This window comes from Rattus norvegicus, chromosome 12 (genome assembly GCF_036323735.1).
Source record: "Rattus norvegicus strain BN/NHsdMcwi chromosome 12, GRCr8, whole genome shotgun sequence".
NCBI classification, from domain to species: domain Eukaryota; kingdom Metazoa; phylum Chordata; class Mammalia; order Rodentia; family Muridae; genus Rattus; species Rattus norvegicus.
Window position 1 is genome coordinate 11,091,672 of NC_086030.1, and position 13,290 is coordinate 11,104,961.

General features: G+C 48.8%; 1 long non-coding RNA gene across 7 annotated transcripts in view; it reads left to right on the forward strand.

Moving 5' to 3' along the window:
- LOC102554603 (uncharacterized) overlaps window positions 1-13,290 on the forward strand; it is a 49,403-nt gene that overhangs the window by 32,293 nt on the left and 3,820 nt on the right. For 4 of the 7 annotated variants that reach the window (XR_005491786.2, XR_005491784.2, XR_010056453.1 and 1 more), the window contains one exon: window positions 9,303-11,413. This is a non-coding gene — a long non-coding RNA (uncharacterized LOC102554603). Of the gene's footprint in view, window positions 1-9,302; window positions 11,414-13,290 lie in introns of those variants that run through there. The other 3 variants (XR_005491789.2, XR_005491790.2, XR_005491787.2) reach the window with 2 other exon arrangements.

The following is a 13,290-nucleotide window of genomic DNA, read 5'->3' on the forward strand; positions in this document are numbered from 1 at the left end:
ATCTCACTCTGGGAGATGGGATGCGAGATGATTGGGGACATCAGCCTTCAGGACCACAGGAAGTGGAACTGTGGGCAGACAGAAGACAAGAGAAAGAGTTGGTGGGGCCTAAAGTCAGGCAAGGTGAGGTAGAGAATTGTGGGAGGTCAGGCTAAGTGCGGCATCTAGAGCAGCTCCCTTGCATTGGCCAGTCAGTGGCGATGGTGCCATGAGCTGTATGTCACAGTGTGTCCAGAAGAGGGTTGAGGGCTGCAGCTAGGTCAAGGTCATGGGGAGACACAAGTCTTTGTCTTAGTAGCTTTTGTTGGTGTAACAGAAAACCCGACACTGGGAAGTTTATAAAGAATTTTACTCTTTACTCATCCAGAGGCTGAGGCTCTAACACCTGGTGAAGGTCATCCTCCTGCATCATCCCATGGTGGAAGATGGAAAGGCAAGGAAGTATGGGGGAGGAAGCAAGACTACCCTTATGCTAACTAACCCATGACAACACATGGCAGACCTCACCACTGGTTTTGGGTTTCCATCGCTGTGAAGAGACACCATGACCAAGGCAACTCTTATAAGGGAAATATTTAACTGGGCCTTGCTTATTGGTTCAGGGGTTCAGTCCATTATCATTATGGCAGGAAGCATAGCAGCATCCAGGCAGGCATGGTGCTGGAGAAGAGCTCTACATCTTCATCTGAAGACAGAAGACTGGCTCTTATGTCCTGGGCAGAACTTAATCATAGGCCCTGAAAGCCCCAACCCCATGGTGATGCATCCTCTGACAAGGCCACACCTACCCCCAACAAGGCCACACCTACCCCAACAAGGCCACACCTACCCCAACAAGGCCACACCCACCCCCAACAAGGCTACACCTACCCCCAACAAGGCTACACCTACCCCCAACAAGGCCACACCTCCTAATAGTGCCACTTCCCATGGGCCAGCATATTCAAACCACCACAGCACCTGTTGTTAGATTCCCCACTACTGCACCAGGGATCAAGTTATGAACACATGAGCTTTGAGAGGTGCATGTCAATCATAATATCAACTAAGTAAGAGGAGGGACTTGATACCCGATTGGTTACACTGAGGGGTACAAGAGAAAGAATTGAGAATGGGTAGAAGTCCACAGGTTTCTGGCTTGGTGGCTAGAGACTCCATTCACTGGTTCAGAATTAGGGTGTGGAGGGCAAAGGATGGGCAGGAGGAGTGGATTCTAATGTCCTATAGAATACTAGGGTTTACATTTCAAAATGGCTGAGACAGCGTTCAATCTTTGCAACACAAAGAAATGATGACCGGCTGAGGCGATGAGTATCTAGATATTTATTGAAACATCGCTCTGTATATCCATGAATATTTGAAATTATTATATATCAGTTGAGAATTGAAAAAAATGATATAAGAGCCATATGTAGTGACTCATGCCTGTAATCCCAGCTCTTGAGAGTCAAGGCAAGAGGAATGCTGTGGGTTCAAGGCCATCCTGGTCTATACTGAGTTTCAGGCTACCCTGTACTATAGACTGAGACCCTGCTTTAATAAATGAATGAACGGAGGGTTGGGGATTTGGCTCAGTGGTAGAGCGCTTGCCTAGCAAGCGCAAGGCCCTGGGTTCAGTCCCCAGCTCTGAAAAAAAGAAAAGAAAAAAAATGAATAAACGAATGAAGAATGAATGAATGAATGAGTGGGGGAACTAGAATGACATGGGGGACAGCTATGTTCAAGGTTCCCACTGGGTATTTAGGAAGGACGTCCAGAAGGCCCTGGACATTGCAACAGTATTGGGGGAAGGGTAGGCTGTACTGCAGAATGAGTGTTGGGGAGGCAGCCTGGAGATCGTGAGAGATAGATAGATAGATAGATAGACAGAGAGAGAGAGAGAGACAGACAGACAGACAGACAGACAAACAGACACACAAAAGCCTGGCTTCAGCTCAAAGCACAGGACTGCTGGTACTTAACTGATTCCAGCGACCCCACCCCACTCCTCGACACACACACACACACACACACACACACACACACACACACAGACACACTGGCTTTTCAGGGTCACAGCATCCTTACTCAAGGCCAGGGACGCTGTGTTCCAATGCCAGTTGTGTCACAGAGCTTCGGAGAAGGCTGGGCTTGAGGAAGAGCAGGAGGCGGGTGCAGAAGTCCTTGTTCATCAGGTTCCAGGCAACCATTCCCGTCAGGGAGTCTCTAGTGTGCATCCCCTCCTCCCAGACTGTCAGAAGTATGGAGCTGATTTGGGAAAGCCAAAAATGAGCCTTCCGATCGTCACCTGGTAGGAGCCAATGCCTGGAGCCCTCCTAAAAAAAAAAAAAAATTACACCCATTTCCATGGGGTTTCAAAGTGCCTCCTGCCAGTCCGATTCCAGAGCTTGTCCCTCTAAGTGACACCTCTACATTTTCATCCCCTTGACCCTTTACTGAGGTTAAACAGGCCTGTAATCATCACAGGGTCCCATAGCATAGTAGGGGGACACAGGACAGCACCCAAAATGGGGGACTGGGGGTGGCTTTGGAGAACAGCATGAAATATTGGGAGTATCTGTTTTCTATTAAATGATCTAAGAACAACTTTATGAGGGGAAAGCAGGCTTCTCATAAAAACAAAGACATATATATGGATACAATTTAAAATTACCACCAGCTGTCCATGAAGGAAAAATTGAGCTGTCGCACCAAGACAATTGCTGCTCATCTTTGTAGCCACGCTTGAGAGTGTCGTCCAAGCGTGTCTGTGCTCACTGGCAGGCAATACCGTAGGTGCCAAAACGCTAAGACCATTTTCAACGGGATGTTCTGAAGTCCGGACAGTTTCCAAACAACTAACGTGACATTACCACCCTGAGAGTTGATATGCTGGCCAGGGTTTTTATCAATTTGTTATTTATCTTTTCGCCAACTTGACACCAACTAGAGCTGCCACGGAGGAGAAATCATCAATTGGTCGGTGGCGGCGTTTTCTTGATTAATGTTTAACGTGGGAGGACCCAGTTCGAGGTGGGCGGAGCCACCCCGCGCAGGTGGGTCTGGGTTGAGTAAGGCAAGCATTCTTCCACAGCCTCTGCATCAGCTCCCGCCTCCAGGTTCCTGCCTCGGCGCCCTTTAGTGATGGACCACAAGTTGTTTTGAGTTATATGGTCTTCATCGCAGCGGTAAATCACAGATTAGAACGGGATTCATAAGAGCCACCATAACTTCATCTGACTTCTGGATCTGCCACCAACACCACCCTCGCCACCCAAGTCCAGCTGTAAAATCGGACTGTTTCGAACCACCAGCTCCCCACGATGACATGAGGACTTATTATCAATTATAACAGCTTAGGCCGTATAGCTTATCCTTGTTCCCCACGAGCTCGAAAATCTTAATTAACCCGTTATTCTAGTCCACCATGTGACCTGCTACCTCTCAATGTGTCCTGGCACATCTGACTTCCTCCATGTCTGGCTGGCCATTCCAGCGCCTCTCAATTCTCCCCACAGTTCTCTGCTCAGAAGTCTTGCCTTTCCTCTCCTGCCTCAGGTAAGGAAAAGAATGTTCACAAAGCACTCAGGCAGGGGATGATCCAGTGAAAATAACAATGTCAAGGTTCAGTCAAACACAAGCACTCAGCTCTCCGCTGGTACAGAAATCAACATTTGAATAATACAAATAATACAACCTTTACACGGTGCGCAAAAAGATTATCTCAACTTGGGGGCACAATTTGAGAACCATTGTCAGAGGGAGGGAGGGATGGAGGGAGGGGGGAGGGAGGGAATGTGAGAATCACTGTCTTAAGGCTCACGTTATTTTGCTTTTTAACTGTTAGAAATGGCTGTATTGGGGGCTGGAGAGATGGCTCAGTCGTTAAGAGCACTGACTGCTCTTCCAGAGGTCCTGAGTTCAAATCCCAGCAACCACATGGTGGCTCACAACCATCTGTAATGAGATCTGATGCCTTCTTCTGGTGTGTCTGAAGACAGCAACAGTGTACTTATATATAATAAATAAATAAATCTTAAAAAAAAATTTTAGCCTGACTATGTCCAGTCACCAGAAGGCTTAAATACGTAAAGTCAAGGTTCGAGAACAGGAAATGGGTACCATAGAAAACAAGTCACAGTATAGGAGGCCAAGAGCAAGCGAGGGGGGCGGGGAGGGGGCAGGAGTTGCCGCGGGCGATGGAAAGGAGATGGGAGAGATTCAGATCAAGTTCTGGAAAGTTAGGAAGCAGGATGAAAACTGCTAACCGGAGAGAGAGAGCCACGTGTGTAGGAGTCAGCTGTGGGGTTGAGCCAGCCAGGCACACTCACTAGAAAGCCCTGCAACCCTGTTCCGCACAACCCATTTCGAGCCCTTCCTCCTGCCCTCCTGGCTCTGCTGCCAGGGTGGGCCAGGGTGGCAGCTGCTCCTCGAGGGGTCTGTGAATGAACGCTTGCTTCCAGCTGCCAAGAGGCTCCCAGTCTCTTCCTTTTTGGTTGTGGATGCAGAGCTAGAAACAGGAAATGAGTTTTGTTTTTGGTGTGGGTGCGTGTGCGTGTACACGCACATGTATGCATGTATTCTGCAACTGGTCTGTTGAAAGAGAAATGAAATAAACTTCCCAAAGCACGCCGATGCTCAGGGAGATTCTAGACACATGCGCAGTCCAGCTATTCATGGAGCCAAGAAAGGCTGAGGGCTGCAAATGCTGACTTTGCACTGAAGACGCAGAGAGTGCTCAGCCTGCCTCATGTGAAGACTGCACTTCAAAGGGACTTGGAAGCTTTGCTTGGAATCCTTGCTGTTACTGAGCAGAGAGGGTCTGGGAGAGTCTGCTGAGGGAGGGGATGCGCCATCCATAAATCACCTTCCCTCCTGGTCAGAGGTCTGGCTCCCCGGGTTGCCTGTGGGGAAGTGGGGTGCTAAATAAATCTAAGTCATTCAAGTTGGCAGGGCACTGGAAACAGTCACAGAGGCAGACTCTCAAATCTGATCTCCGAAGACATCTTGGGATTTTTTTAAAAACCTGCACACTAGGGTTCCGGGCAATTCGCTGTTAAATATTTACCAGCCGCCACTGTGTGTAAACAAGGTCCAAGAGGAAGCAGCTAGACCCAAAGTAGAGAGTTCAGATAAAGCGGGACAGATAGAGAGCCACAAATTAGATTGTGTCACGGCCACGCCCATCTCCACATCCGCACCCCGCCCCCAACCACCCACGGGGTTTCTCCGTACTTCCCAGGACCGCCTGGAACTCAATTTGTAGACCAGACTGGCCTCAAACTCAAAGACTCGCCTGCCTCTGCCTCCCGAGTGCTGGGATTAAAGGGGGCCGGTCTTTCCCTAATGGAGGTTTCTAGAAGGGCTGGTTATCATGACTGCACGGGGAGTGACCCTCACATCCTGGGGCAACAGTGATGGGCTTTGACAATGACGACGAAGAAGACGACATCGACGATGGCAATGACGAGGATGATGACGATGACGACGACGACTCAGCCCTAAATGGAGATCTTGGTTACAAAGCTTCTAGGTATTGGATCTAGGTGCCTAATGGGTACCACAAGTCCACAAAAGTGAATATTCTGATATGAAAATTCAGGGCTTTTATTTATTTACTTATTTATCTGTTTTTAAATTAGTGGTGCCGGATCCTCGTGTTGATAGCTGAGGGTAAGCCAGAAGGTTCTAGAAAGGGTGAGACCAACGCTTGGTGACGACTGTATTAGTTACTCATGACCGGAATTGCTGACCAAAAACTTGAGGGAATAAAGGTTTAGTTTGGCTCAGGATCTCCATGATTTTGGTCCGTCGTGTTGGGGAAGGCAGTAAGGAACATTTCTGTCAGTGGTGCTGGGAGTGTGTGGTGGCCGTTTGCCCACCACAGTGACCAGCGGGAGGCAAAGAATGTGTGTGTGTGTGGGGGTGATCCTAAGCACAAGCTCGTAGATGGCATTCTAGATTTAAATCCTAACAATGACTTTTTAATTTTGGTACCGTGTCTAGGGGTATTTTGCAAACTCCGTGTCTGTATGTGCACCCCAGAAGTGCAGTTCCCTGAAGGGGGGCATTAGAAACAGGAATTGAACATGGACATGAGCTGCAGGGCTGGTGGTGGAACTGAACCCTGGTTCTCCACAACAGTACCTGTTAGCATTCCTTCTAGGCTCTGCCTAGCAGTTACCTAGCAACAGCGGAGTAGGCCTGGCTTGCTATAAAAACTACCATTTGGCCTCTTTCTTCTCTCTGACCCCTTTCTCCCTCTCTTCCCTTCCCCCTCCCACTCCCTCTCCATGTGTTCTGTCCAGCCTCCTCCTCCTCCTCCTCCTCCTCCTCCTCCTCCTCCTCCTCCTCCTCCTCTTCCTCCTCTTCCTCCTCCTCTTCTCTCTCTCTCCCCCCTTTCTCTGCCTCTACTCCCTTAACCCCAATTCACATGCTCCCAAATAAACTCTATTCTATACTAGGCCAGTCGTGTGGCTGGTTCCTCAGGGAGAAGGGATGCCTCAGCATGAACCTGTCGAGGTACCCTCCCACGGGACCATACCACGAGCCACAAAACATACCCTTGGCTTTACAAAACATATCAGTACCCACCTACCCTAAACCATTGAGCCATATCTCTAGGCCCTCTAAAGCAGACTTCTTGCCTTTCCTCTCTGAACTTTATAACCATTTTCCTGCTGAAACCCACGTGCACATAGACATGCTTCTGAGGACTGAGAATGGTAGGTTTTGTTTGCCACTAAGGTCCACTGGAACGACTGAGCTGCCTTTCCAGCTAAACGGTTCTGGCCTGGCTTCCCAAAGCCTGTCGCCTCCAGCGAGATCTGCCACGTGGGACCTGAGTGAGAATGGGCGCAGTAAAGAAACCAAAATAGTCATTCAGTGGGTGAAGCAAGGGAGAAGTTTATTCCAAACTGCAGAGGCTGCCTCCTGTGAAAGCAAGGAGAAGCAACAGGGCAAAGAATGCCAGGGGGAAATGGGACCTGGAGGAAGGGTGTGTGTGAGCTGGGATTGGGGGGCTTAGAGTTGAAGTCATATGTTAATGAAGGGCAACAAATTCCTCTTGCCAGAGGTAAGAGGGATACCCCTTCTAGCAAGTAGGAACTTTCTACAAGCCCCTGAAGGAATGGGGGCTTTTATTTAAATGGAAAAAGGTCTTCCTTGGGGGACCTAACAGGACCTGTGGCACCAATTTTGAGGATGGCAGAGACATTAGATAGCATGGTGCACAAGGAAAACGAACAAGATTGGAAAGATTGAAACTTTTCGAGTTTGCACGGGAGGCCACAAGCAGCAAGGTCCATGCCTGATGACATGGGGACAGGGCGCAGTCAACACTCAGGCATGCTTAACATATTGTGCAAACCTACTTCAGGCTATGTATAGGGAACATAGACAGATGTGGTGTTTGAACCTGGGTGCTATTTCCAAGATGAGATCATCATGTACAAGGAAATAGTCCCAGACTGGGGAGATTCTTAAACTCAAAACATTCTGGTCCCATGCATTTAGACGAGAGATACCCTTTGCCAGAATCCATCAAAAGGCATACCAAAGAGACTTATGTTCTTCCCCCTCAAGGTGCCGGGGATTGGATCCAGGGTCCTGTGTGTGCTGGAAAATCACTCTGCCCTGGAGCTGCATTCTTGGCCCTGTGTGTCTGACCAAATACAATTTTAACATAGCTGTTTTCAAAAGAACAGGCCCCAGTCCTGGCCCTACTTCCTGCACAGAATTCTTTACTTCTTTAGGGGCCTTTTTTATAAGGTGGAAATAGCCCTTATACCTGAATTATGGCTTATTGTGAATATTAAATAAGACCATGTGGGTCAAAAGTGCTTGGTAAATGATAAAAGCTTGCACGGGTGGGTGGTCCCCATCTCCCCTCTTTTTATCCAGCCGCCTTCTGGAGCAGATTATAGGGCTGGTATGTGCTGTGGGTTTTGCCTCGAAACTTCCCTTGGAGAGCAGTGTTTATCTATTTTAAGGAGACCCTGGAGATAGCAGACTGCTACAGAAAAGCAAATGGAATATGGAATTACCAGAAAAAGGAGGGCCGGCTGCAAGGGAACAGCTGGGGAGAGAGTTATCAATCCGGCTCGGCACCAGACGGGTGCCAAGAGGGAATTGCTAAATGCCTGGGAGAGAGAATCGTGACCAGAGAGAGCAGTGAGTGAGTTTAAAAAAAAAAAAAAGAAAATCACATCCTGCCAAGCAAACTGGGTCATATTCCTGATGGAGTTAGTCACTGAGCAGAGCCGAGCTGAGACGGGAAGGAGAAGGTTTCAGGGCAGAAAGAACAGCGGGCTCGGTGACTCAGCGGCAGCTGTAGAGGACTCCCGGCTCTTGGGCAGAGACCCCTCGTGTGGCTGGCGTGTAGCATCTTGTGGTATTTTGGATTTGAACTCGATTTTTTTTTTTTTAATCCTCTGAAGGAGATTACAAACCACATTTTTACCCCCTTGGAATAGTTGAGCATTTGCACACAGGGACAAGCACGAGCATGAACATACACATACACACACACACATATACACACACACACGGTTTCGAAGAGGTAAATCTTAGAAGATAAATTTAATCAAAATGGAAGGGCAAGGGGGCTGGGGATTTAGCTCAGTGGTAGAGCGCTTACCTAGGAAGCGCAAGGCCCTGGGTTCGGTCCCCAGCTCCGAAAAAAAAAAATGTTTGGAAAACAACCATACAAGAATCGTGTGTGCAGGGGTTGGGGATTTAGCTCAGTGGTAGAGCGCTTGCCTAGGAAGCGCAAGGCCCTGGGTTCGGTCCCCAGCTCCGAAAAAAAGAACCAAAAAAAAAAAAAAAAAAAAAAAAGGAAGGGCAGGAAGGCCATCCGGGAGCTTTTCCCTGGAATTCGAGTGCGAAGGGACAGCGATCAATATTACTACTTTAAGGTCGTGGGTCCCGTCCTGTGGAGACAGGATCCAGTAATAAGACTGAAGTGTAACTTGTGAGTCACTGGCAAGAAGCTAAAGCAGGGGGTTAGCTCAGCTAACAGGAGCAGGCTGATGGGTGGGATCTTGATTTTGTTCTCATTATAAAAATTTTTGGTGCTTTCTGCTACGTAGTTCTGCCAAGAAATGTGATATGTTGGGAAAGAAGAGGAAATGTATTCTACATCTCGGTGCTGTGACTATAAAAAGCCGATCCGACGACAGAAATTAGCCGGGGCTCTGTCAAGGTTGTAAATGAGGGTTTTACACTAGCCAATCAGGGTGAGAAAAAAAAAAACAAAACCCTAAAGCGGCGTCTATATTTGTCCTTGTATGGCTTCTTTATCGCTGCCTCCTTTTTCCTGCCAGATTTCCTCTGCTGCAAGTCTCCTTCCCGAAGAGCCATCCTAACCAGAGCTGACAGCCACGGTTCTGAGAGCCGAGACACTAAGAAGACAGATGTGACTTTGTTGTTACCTCAGAAGCGAGGCCTCCAAGGGAAAGGCAGCTGAGCCCAGTCCTGAGACGCTGAATGAAGCCTGCCCCAGCCTTCCATCCCGCCTTTTCTACACCTCAACCCTCACGACCCTCATCCTTGGTTTGCACCCTTGTAAGCACATGGAGGCAGGCTGGGCCATCTGCAGTGTGGTTTCGCCTCTGGTGTCTCACTTATTATCCCAACCCCACCTCTTCTCCAAGGCCTTTAGGTACGTGTGAAAAGGTAGCTCATCCACAATGTCTTGTGGGCTGTAACCACTGAGGGGATGGAGTCTATAAGTCTATCTCTTGCCTTTGGGCTGAGTTAGACCAAACTTCAACTCCATAATTTACTAGCGGGTTAGGTAACCTTGTGAATAAGGAGTTCTTTGCTCTGAAGGCTGTGACGAACCACTTAACATTCAGTTTCGAAACAGACTGTGTAGCCCAGGCTGGCCTTAAACTGACAGTAATCACCCTGCCTCAGCCTCCTGGGCACTAAGGTTACAGAAGTGTGTCTCCATGACTGGAGTTCTTTCTTTGTATGCAACCGAGATGGACTGTAACTTAATCAGGAAGGAATTTTCTAGAAAGGGACGGACTGGTTCTTAGAGGCTGAAGAGCCAGACGTATGAGATAATTGTTTGCTCCAAGTCAGGGTAAAGAATCTCTCCATTCCAGTGTTTTCTGTTACCCCTTTCCTCCTGAGAATCCAGGGTGACAAGGACCTAATGGCCTTATTGCGTTCTATGCGGTGCTGTCTTTTGGTTAATGACTAGTCAGGGGTAGCCAGGAATCAATGGGACAAAGGCTTATTCTCCGAGAATATCCCCAGGAAGGAAAATTACGTTGTCATCCCAAGGTAAGGAATTCCTAGCAGGGGGCTGGTTCATCCTTCCTTTCCCAGGGTGCAGCTCGGGTCAGGGGATGTTCACTGCTTGAGGAGAAACGTTTCCAGGACAGGAGCGAATGCAGTTCCCCTTTAAGAAGTGGATGAAAGAACTAAGATTAGAACCAAAGAAGAGAGGACTGGGTTAGTTTGGCATGGCTGTCTTAGATACTGTGAAGCCTGGCCCCCAGAAGCAAGAACAATTTGTATTCCTTATATCCAAAAGGAAAAACTAAAGCCAAGAAATGGACTATCAAGTGAAACAGGCTGAGGTGGTACACAACAGTAAGATAGGCTACAGACGAGGAGGCAGGAGGGTCATGAGTTCAAGGCTAGCCCGAACTTACGGGGCTCCGTGGTTGAGAACACTTGCCGAGGGCCCAGGTTTAGTTTCTAGCACCCAGTGCACCTGTAATTCCAGTTCTAGGGGATTGGACACCTACTGCTGGCCTCTGCAGACACCAAGCGTACACACTGTGTACGTACACACACGCAGGCACATACTCACACCCAAAGTAAATATGAATAAATTGGAAGTGAAACGGTTTTCCTTCCACTATATCTAAAGCTACAGTCTTCCAAGAAGCAAGGTAAGCCGACTTGTGAGAGAGACAACTTTGTGTCTCTGGGAGGATTCGTGTTCAGTTGCCCGTGGTAGCGAGGACCACAGTGGACCACAGTAGACAGGATGCTACAGCTGATGTCCTCATGGTTTCAGTGGTGACATGCGTCAGTGCCTGGGTGGCCACAGCTGCCCAACGGCACTTTTCCAGATGTGGAGTTCCAGATGTGTATGGCGTGAGTGACAGAGGACGTGAGGAGCTCCCACATACCCTTCCTGACCACCTCCTTAGGTCTGTGATGGTCCGGACATACTGTGGGAGAGCCCTTTATTTTGGAGTGACGCCCCGCTCAGAGGTCACTGCTGGGATGTGTTCCATCAGCCAGCGTCTTTCATGCTTCCTCCAGTGTAAACCACACCAACATCTTGTTTATCACTGAAGAACAAATATATTTTGAGTCCCTAGGGCTATATCTGTTATGAGAAATCGAAAATACCCATATTTATAAACATCGTGTTGTATATCAGAAATACATGAGATTTTTAAAAAGATATATCTGTATTAGCTTTAAGTGTGTGAGCGTGCGTGCATGCATGCGTGTGTGAGTGTGTGTGTGTGTGTGTGTGTGTGTGTAGGAGTTTGTGCACATGAGTGCAGTGCCCACAGAGGCCAGAAGAGAATGTCAGATCCCTTGAAGCTGGAGTGCCGGAGTTGTAGGTAGCCATGAGCCCTTCTTCCGGGTGCTGGGAACTGAACCTGGGTCCTCTGGGAAAGCAGTAAGGGCTTGCAACTGCTGAGCCTTCTGTCCTGCCCTGAGAAATATATACTATATATTTTGTCCATTAGAAAAGTAGCAAGGGAAAGCTAGACATTGAAGGCAGTGTGATTTGGATGTGTCCTGTTAGATCCTGCGTTGGAAACTTTAGGAGTCTAAAGTGCTTTGAGGAGAGACCTTTTAGAGGTGGTGAGGCTTCATCTCCTGGGCGGTGGGCGTGCCAATCCCATGACCTAAGTCCTAACCACTGAGTGTTACCTTTCTACCTCCTACCACGGGATGCCGCAGTAAGGTCCTTGCCAGATGCAGGACGCTTGACCTTACATTTCCAAAGACTTCTAAAGCAGAGGAAAGAAGTGCTTGTTCTTTACGAATATGAAAAGTAGGAAAGGAGGGAGAGAGGGAAAGAGAGGGAGAGAGGGAGAGGGAGAGTGGGAGGGGGAGGGAGAGAGAGCAAGTTAGTGATGTGGCTAGACTCTAGACTGAATGGCACTCCTACTAAGTTGGGCTCCCAACATTTTGAGTAGTTTCAGTAAAATTCCTTCTCACACAGCTTGGTGGTGGTGGCTCATGGTTTTAATCCCAGCACTCAGGAGGCAGAGGCAGGCAGATCTCTGAGTTCAAGGCCAGCCTGGTCTACAGAGTGAGTTTCAGGACAGCCAGGGCTCCACAGAGAAACCCCGTCTCTTGGAACTAGAGTTACAGATAGTTGTGAGCCCATATGTGGGTGCTGAGAATGGAACTGGGGTTCTCTGGAAGAGGAGCCAGTGCTCTTATACTGCGCCTTCCCATCAGCTCCTGTCTTACTTAAAAAAAAAATTGTCGTGCTGGGACTGGAACCCGGAGCACATAACATATATTTCGTCTCTCCCTTCCCCCGTTTCTTACCTTCGACCCTAACTCTGCTGCCCCGTCTGACCTGGAACTCCTGAGCCCAAGGTTCCTCAGGGGGCCTCAGCCTCTCTAGTAGCCAGTGCACCCTCACCACCACAGAGTCTCCCTCTACAGAGTGCCTCCCACAGCTTTTCTGTGTGTGTGAGTGAGCGTGCGAGCGTGCGTGCGTGCGAGTGCGTGCGTGTGTGCGTGCGAGTGCGTGCCTGCGTGTGTGCGCGCGTGCGTGCGTCCGTGCGTGTGATGGGTGGGGAATGGGGTGTGGTGGATGGGTGGGGGTGAGGTGACTGCAGACCCAACCTGTAGATACTATTCTTGCCGCAAGCTTACGAACCCCGACTCTCTTTGCTGCCTGCTGCCCAACGCTGACTGGTTTTCTAGACTCAGAGAGATTAAAGGGAATCCCTTGCAATCGGCTGACTATTCTGTACTTTCCTAGGCATTTTGCAAACTAGATTAAATTAGCTACACACCATAACCCAGTAGACAGTCAGGAACCGTTTTTTGTTTTTTGTTTTTTTTTCTCATTTAAGTAGGACATGACCTTGGCTTGTGAATAGGCTTTCTGCGACCTTACAAATAGAGTGGGTGGATAGAGGGATTGTCTCCTCTGAAGGGTGACAGGGCAGCTAAACACCCTACACTGGGGATGCAGTCCTCTCTTCCTTGCTGAGGGAGCCCAGACTTGTGCCTCATACCCTAAGGATCATGCTACTTCAAAGGCAGGAACTCAGAGAGAAGCTGGGGCTCAGGAAGGTTGAG